The sequence below is a fragment of the Sceloporus occidentalis genome, unplaced genomic scaffold, assembly GCF_023333645.1.
Source record: "Sceloporus occidentalis isolate IW3139 unplaced genomic scaffold, rSceOcc1.0.p SCAF_7, whole genome shotgun sequence".
NCBI lineage: Eukaryota > Metazoa > Chordata > Lepidosauria > Squamata > Phrynosomatidae > Sceloporus > Sceloporus occidentalis.
In genome coordinates, this window is record NW_028316987.1 from 55,737,782 (window position 1) to 55,745,349 (window position 7,568).

The following is a 7,568-nucleotide window of genomic DNA, read 5'->3' on the forward strand; positions in this document are numbered from 1 at the left end:
GCAATTTGTGAGTAAAATTAAGATAGTTGTAAATATGAAATATTCATTTGTCATGCCTGTGTATTTTACTTCACTGTTTATTAGTTATATATCATTATGGTCAACATTCAAGATGCTTTATGGGGTTTAACAGGCAAAAATGATATAAATCCCTATCACTAAAGAATATATTGAATATAGGCTTTGGATGCATCTACACTGTAGAAATAATGCAGTTTGACACCACCTTAACTGCCATGGTTCCATTCTACACAATCTTGGGATCTGCAGTTTTTGAGGCACCAGCACTTTTTAGTAGAGGAGGCTAAAGACCTTGTTAAATTACAAATTCCAGGATTCCATAGGTTACTTAAAATAGCATCAAACTGCATTATTTCTACAATGCAGACTAATAATAATAATAATAATAATAATAATAATAATATTTATTTATTTATATACCACTTTTCCAAAACTGATCAAAGTGGTGCACAACAAAGAATACAAAATACAATAATCAAAAATAACAACACGATATATACATAACATTAAAACTTGATAATAAAAATTCAGTTGCAATTTAAAACCATAAAAACCATATCAAAGCCAGCTGAGTTGATAATCAATGGTACAAGATACATATCAGGGGAGAAACCACACATATCAAGGCACATGGGGAAAAGCTTGACGAAAAAAGAAGGTCTTGAGTCTCTTTTTAAAGAGATCCAGGGAGGTGATGGAGCGGAGCTCATCAGGAAGGGTGTTCCAAATTTGTGGGGCTGAGATGGAAAAGGCCCTTTGCAAGGTCGACGCATATCTCGCAGTTGGCACCCTCAGCAAATATGCTTAGCCTTAATGGAGATTTGGATATGTTGGGTCATCTGATTTTAGGAATCCCCCATCTGTCATTGCAAAGTTACCCCTACAGGCTGAGAGACCCTCAGGAACAAAAGGGATCTGGTGTGGAAGGCTGTAGTAGGTAGGGGGCAATGGAAAAAACTAGGTGTCCCAATTTCCATGAAGTGAAGCATTTCCACTGCGGCAAAGTCCTGCTAAAAACCACCTGTACAGTCTAAGAAAAGGAAAGACAAATGACAGAGAGACAATGAGCAGAGTTATAGCACTATTGTTGCACTTTAACATCCATGTTTCCATTCTTTGGAATCTTGGGATTGGCAGTTTAGGGAGAGACATTTTGAATTCACAGCCATAGTGCTCCTGGGCCTAACCCAACTAAAAATCCCAGGATTCCAGAGGATGCCTTCATCACCACTGCTGGAGTCATAGGCAGTGCTATAACTGAAAGGGCCAAATGTGAACTAATGCTTGGGAAGGATCACAAGTCAGTGGTACAACATCTGCTTTGCAAGTCATGGACCTTGAAATTGGGGCGGGCCTCAAGCTCCCCCTAAACTAGGCTGAGTGGACTTTGACCCTTACTATAATTCTGCAATGTGAATGGGCCCACTGCTTTTCTCTTTGTATCTCTTTATAAGACAAATAACTGTATCACATACAAGAAAACAATGCACAAAGTAAGAGTAATCATACTGGTCATTAAAAAAAGCCCCAAATCTATTACAGGGCAATGCTTTGTTAAGCTAAACAAAATGTCACAAAACTATGTGCAAGCTTTGGAATTCTCCAGAGGAATTTCATCAGGCTAGAGACTGTAAAATAAATAATGCAAGAGCAGGAAGCAAAGTAAAATTAGAGTGTTTTTGGATGGCAGCTCCCAGAATCTTCCATGCTGTCTGGGGTATTCTGAAAACTGTACTGTAGTTCAAAAAATTACTTTTTCAAATGATGTATAAAGCACTTGCCTACCAGTTGCCTTGGAAATCATGCTAATGATCATGTAACCCACTATCCAATAAATGCACATAGTATTGTAGACTTCAAGGCATAAAAGTGGTTGATTGATGTCCCTTTAAAATAAATGAAATCTCCATTTCAGTTGTTGTACATGCAAGTGACCTTATATGGAGTTCAGGCAGTTTTGAATAAATTGCATGGTTATGGAAAAAAGTATGTAATCGTGTTTTATAGTTTAGTGCCTGCCTCAGCACTGTAGTTAATTTGTCCTGCCTAAAGTTTGCAATAATGTATGTGATATACACTCCAGCCATTTATGGGTTTATAGTTATGCTCTACAGAAAGTATACATTTATTTCAACTCCAGCATTTAGTTCTCAGAGAAAGGAAATGCCTTATGCAAAGGGTAGTCAAAGGCCAGAATAGGAGAAAACATAAGGGGGGAACGCTGAGAAAGTTGAAATAATTTTGATTGTGAAATTTCAAAGCAATTAAAAATACCCCAAGCACTACAAATTTTCCATGGGATTAATTTAATTTTGTGACTACAGTGGAGCTATAGAATGGCTTAATTTTTGTTCACACATGTCTTTTTTCTTTAATTGGTTGTGTAAAACAATAGATTATCATCGGAACCTGACCGCAAAAGAGTCAAGATGCAATTAAATACCACACTGACATTCCCAGCTGAACAGATGCAGATCCAGGCTTATACATGGACAATTGTTATAGTTACAGAACTGCATGCATATTTGCAGCCATATTGTGGTTTGCATCTGGGCCCTATTGTACTGCATTGGATACAGGATGATTCAGCTCAGAAAGTACATCCTTAACCATAGTGAGTTTTAGTTATTGAGTTGTATCCAGACTGGACTGGAAACATGCAACAGAGCTGGAATAAACAACTCCCTTCCCTTCAGAAAATGCTACACAGAAGCAGAGGACTCTCCTGAATGGGGTAGGCTTTTGTGCAACACCTACCCACTTTCCCTGTCATCCTCCTGTACCAGAACCTACACTATTTGGGAGACTCATCCAATATTCTCTGTAGAATTTCAGGACACTGATTGAGTGGTTTTGGGAAAGTGAATCACAGGTTGGCATCCTGTATGGCACAGCATAGGATAGCAGTTCTGCATGTCAAACTGTACTACATCTGGCCATTCACAGATCCCCAGACTTACTGTAGACCCACCATAGCTCACCTTCTCATGGCCTGGTGAAGAGTACAGCAGAGGAAGGCAGGAAGATCAGAGAAGTGTCTGGCTATGTCACTGTAACCAAATGTGAAATGATTATATCAGTAGCTAAGGTCCAGTGGGATCCTCTCAGTGGATGATGTAATCATTTTGCATCTGGCTCTTGGGACATGCTTTTTACACCCTCATACTCTCTGTCTGATGTGGAATGGTTGTGTCTGGGGAGGGGGGTGCAAATGCTCTACAGTAAGGGGAGCTTTTGGTTGGTGCAGAAGAATGGTCTCCCCACCCCCAACATATGTTGATGTAATGTTGACTTATGACTGCATATGCCATTAAAGAATGACAGCCACAGTGTGCTTCCTCAGCTCAGATGTTCCTGCCTAAATCTGGATTCAGTCTAATCATGTGTGTATGTCATCAGCCAATGGAGCAAGGCTCACAAAACACTTTGTTTTAAACTTAAGGCTGCAATAGGAATTTGGGAACATTAGGCTAAACATGAATGCATCAACATTAAATTGTTAAAGAATATTGATTCAATATTAATTCGGTGTTAAGAACTGAACAGTCTAGTCATGTGTATATGTTATCAGCCAATGGATCAAGGCTTTAAGAACATTTCTTTTAAACCTAAGTTGTGTTTTTTTAAAAGTTTGCAATAGGAAGTTGGGAACATTAGCCTTAACATTAATGCATCAGCATTAAATTGTTAAAGAATAAGGATTCAATATTGATTCACTATTAAGAACTGTTATGACACTACTATGCTAAGTAGTACTAATTATATAGTTTATTAACAAATATTAAATTGGTAAATTAAAATGTCATTTTAAATAATCATAAATGGCCAATAAGACATTGAAGTGTTGAGAAATGGCAATCATTACTTTTAATTAATGCTGTTTAACAAATAAAGCAATATATTTCAAGTCATTGTTGAAAAAATTTAACAAACAGTGGATGACAAACTACTCTTCAATATTTTTTTTGTCTGCAATTCTATACCAGACACTGCAGCATTGTGTGGAAAATATCTAAAGTTTTAGAAAAGGAAAGTTAAGAAGATGTGCTTAGTGCCTTGCATCTTTTACACAGGTATTTACTGCTAAAAGGATCTTTCCAACTGCCAGAGTATTTTTTTTGTAGCCTGGTATCCCCTTAGGAAAAACATACAGATAGTGATTAAACATCTGGTAGTCTCTTTCTCTGCTTGAGAACTGAATATTTACCATGGGTCTGGGAGCCATGCTTTCATCCTGAAGAAGAGTTCGAAGTCTCAAGTGACATTCCATTCTTAAATGAAAGCAAATGATCCCATCAGAAAATACCTTATCTGCAATGTTATTCGACCAACATGAATTACAGATGGCACATAGATTACTTCCACAAGTAAGCTATAAATTTAGAGGAGAAGGGACTATTCTATGATGCTTGGCCCCCAAAGGCTCCAGTTAAGCAATTTAATTGTATCAGCCTAATTAACATCAGCACCAAACACTGCTATACCTACCTTTTAAATTTTTTTTTTACAAAACCAGTGTTTTTCCATAGTATTTTACAATGTGCCCTGTGCATGTTTGCACAGATCTAAACCTCACTGTGTTCAATGGGGCTAACTGCTTAGTTTTTTGGCCTTTGAATGCCAGACACATTGTATGCATTAGTTTGTCAGATATGTTTGTACTTTGTTTTAGAACTCTTCACAGAATTCTAGTGGATTTCAAACCCAAAGCTCTTCTGAAAAGCCTACAGATGTTATACAGATGACTTGACTGCTGCTTTTTTGCACGATTTTCTAAGCCACCCTGGGATTTTTTTTAAGTGTTGAAGGGCAGGGTATGAATTCATAAGATAAATGCAAAATATAATAATACAATGCAGTGAAGTTCTGCATGTGGCACTGGTGAGTCATTTCTCAAACAGCTGATAAATTATCATGGCATCACTTAACAATCTCATGGTGCAGGTACACTGTACACTTTATCTGACATAGCTCCATTCTACATAATCCTGGGATGTGTAGTTTTGTAAGGCATGAGCACTCTTTGGCAGAGAAGACCTTGTAAAAATTACAAATCCCAGGATTCCATAGGATGAAGCTACAGCAGTTACAGTGGTGTCAGTCTACTTTATTTCTACAGGGTAGATGCACCCCTGCAAAACTATGGACAAGTGCAGTCAAATTAGGTATTTAGGTGAAGTGCATATGTGTATGAAAGAAACAAATACAGCAAGAGAAATAATGTGGTTTGACACAACTTTAAGTGTTGTAGTTCCATCTTATGGAATCCTGGGGTTTGTAGTTTTACAAACTTTTTCACCTTGTCTGCCAAAATGAGTACTGGTGCCTCACCAAACTACAAATCCTAGGATTCTGTAGGATGGAGCCATGGTAGTTAGCATTATTTCTACAGAGCAGATGTATCCCATTTAGTCTTACTCTGAACAATAAGGCAATCTATTGTTATTAGCTGATTCTCATCTCTGCCGACCCAACAGAATGAAAGATGAAGGTAAAACTAACATCTGTTACATGTCTGTTGTGAAGATTGCTGAGCACTGAACATATGTGAAGTATTTTGAACCTGAAACCTCTCTCTCTTATATGTGTGTGTGTGTGTGTGTGGGGTAAGTGTTGCTACTAAACAGCATGCCAATCATTTGGAGTGCTTTCACAAATTGCATGGGAATTAGCCTTCACACAAAAGATTTTCAGTGTATCTATATCAGCCTCGATGGTGTTTTTCCTCAAGGAATGAAAAACAAAGGAGAATAGCAGAATAAACTCTTTCCAAGCAGTTTTAACTAGTCACTCAGAAGGAGGTCTCACACAGTGTTCAAATGTGCTTTTGAGTGTATGTGTGTAGACCTGCAGACTTATACAACTTTGTGGTCAAAAGCTCCTAGAATTCCCCACAGCTAGCATAACTATTGGCTGGAGGAGGTGCCATCCAAATATCTTTTCCAGACTTTGCCCCAGATGTCTCTCTGGCTTCTCCTCACAGAGCAGGGACCCCACTGAGCTGTGCTGGGCCTCCTTATGTATACCTCCACTTTCCTAGCAAAGGAGCTGGAGTCTCTTTATAATGTACTAATAAATTAATGTGCTTGTAAATGACTTACCTGGAGAGCCAGTATGGCATAGTGATTTGAATGTTGCACTACAACTTTGGAGACCAGTGGTCGATTCCCCATTCGACCATGAAACATACTGGATGACCTTGGGCAAGTCATATTCCAGGAAAGGCCATGGCAAACCTCCTCTGAACACATCTTGCCAAGAAAATCCCATGATAGATTCGCCTTAGAGTATCCATAAGTCTGAAATGACTTGAATGGCACACAAACAACAAATGCTTCACCTACAATATCTCAGCTACTTTTCATTGAACTACCAAGTCCAGCCTCATTACCATCAAAATGTCTGGCTAAAGGAGACGGCGTGGTGACAGTATGACACAGGGGTGGGCAAATTGGGGCCTATGGCTAAATAAGGCCCTTGGCCCTATTTTTGTGGCCCCTAACATGCACCACCAGCCCTCAAACCACCAAATGTTTTTTCAGCCATGCAGAAGTCCGTCAAAATGCATCAAAACATACAAAACTATCCCACCCCAAAAGAGAACTGCAGAAACCTACCTTACACCCCAAATATCTCAGTCTTTTTCTGCAGTCCCTCCTGTTGTCATTTCAAGAATGTCTGCAGAGGAAGACAAAGGCATTTGGGCTCATTGTGCTTTGTACTGTAAAGCAGGGATGCAAAATTTATGACCCTTCAGACTGCAAATCTCATGATCCTGCACCACTGGCTATGCCATCCTATGTCTTGAGGGCTACTTATCTCCTATTTGGTACAAAACTAACAGCAAACATCATTTCTAGCACAAGGCAAAATTTTAATGGGTCATTATCACACATTGCCATGATCACTGTAATGATGTTGAGGCATACAACCTTGTCTACATAGGTATTTTGCCCTGAGTCTCCCCCCCCCCCCTCCAGTGCACATTGCATCCTAATCAGGTCTAGACTGTCTTTATGGCACCTGCACCCAATCTGGGACTTCCTCCCATAACTCACCGTTTGCTGCAGGTTTTTTTTTTGGGGGGGGGGGTGGTTCAGTGATGATGGCTGGCTGCCCTGTTTGTCACCCAATGCCACTGCTGCAGGTGCAAGCTGCATGGAGGTCAGAAGAGGTGCCCAGCTGGGTACCTTGTTCTGACCTCAGCAGTGGTACCAAGCAATGAACACTTGGTAAGGCAGTCACCCATCATCACTGGGGGAAGAGAGCAAGGAAAGGGGTGAATTTGGGGGCTACAATACTCCTGGGACAGCCCAGATTATTCAGGGAATTACAGACATGCCCAGTGCGGCATGATCATAGAGCTGAACTGATATTGGATAGAAACCTTGAATACAGAGGTCCTATATATCACTTCGACTTGGAACAACTATTAAAGACGGTTAAAGAATAAAGTGAAAAGGCAGGCTTAATGTTGAGCATAAAGAAAACAAACATTATGACCACGGGGGACCTACACAATGAAGAAATCGAAAGAGTAAAAGAGT

The 7,568-nt window shown here is 39.5% G+C and overlaps 1 long non-coding RNA gene across 1 annotated transcript; it reads right to left on the reverse strand.

Moving 5' to 3' along the window:
* Positions 1–481: 481 nt before the first annotated feature.
* On the reverse strand, positions 482–7,568 carry LOC149309768 (uncharacterized). The gene is made up of 3 exons (XR_016281850.1): positions 6,123–7,568; positions 4,229–4,292; positions 482–1,051 (listed from the first exon to the last, which is right to left on the reverse strand). It is a non-coding gene; the product is annotated as an uncharacterized LOC149309768 (long non-coding RNA).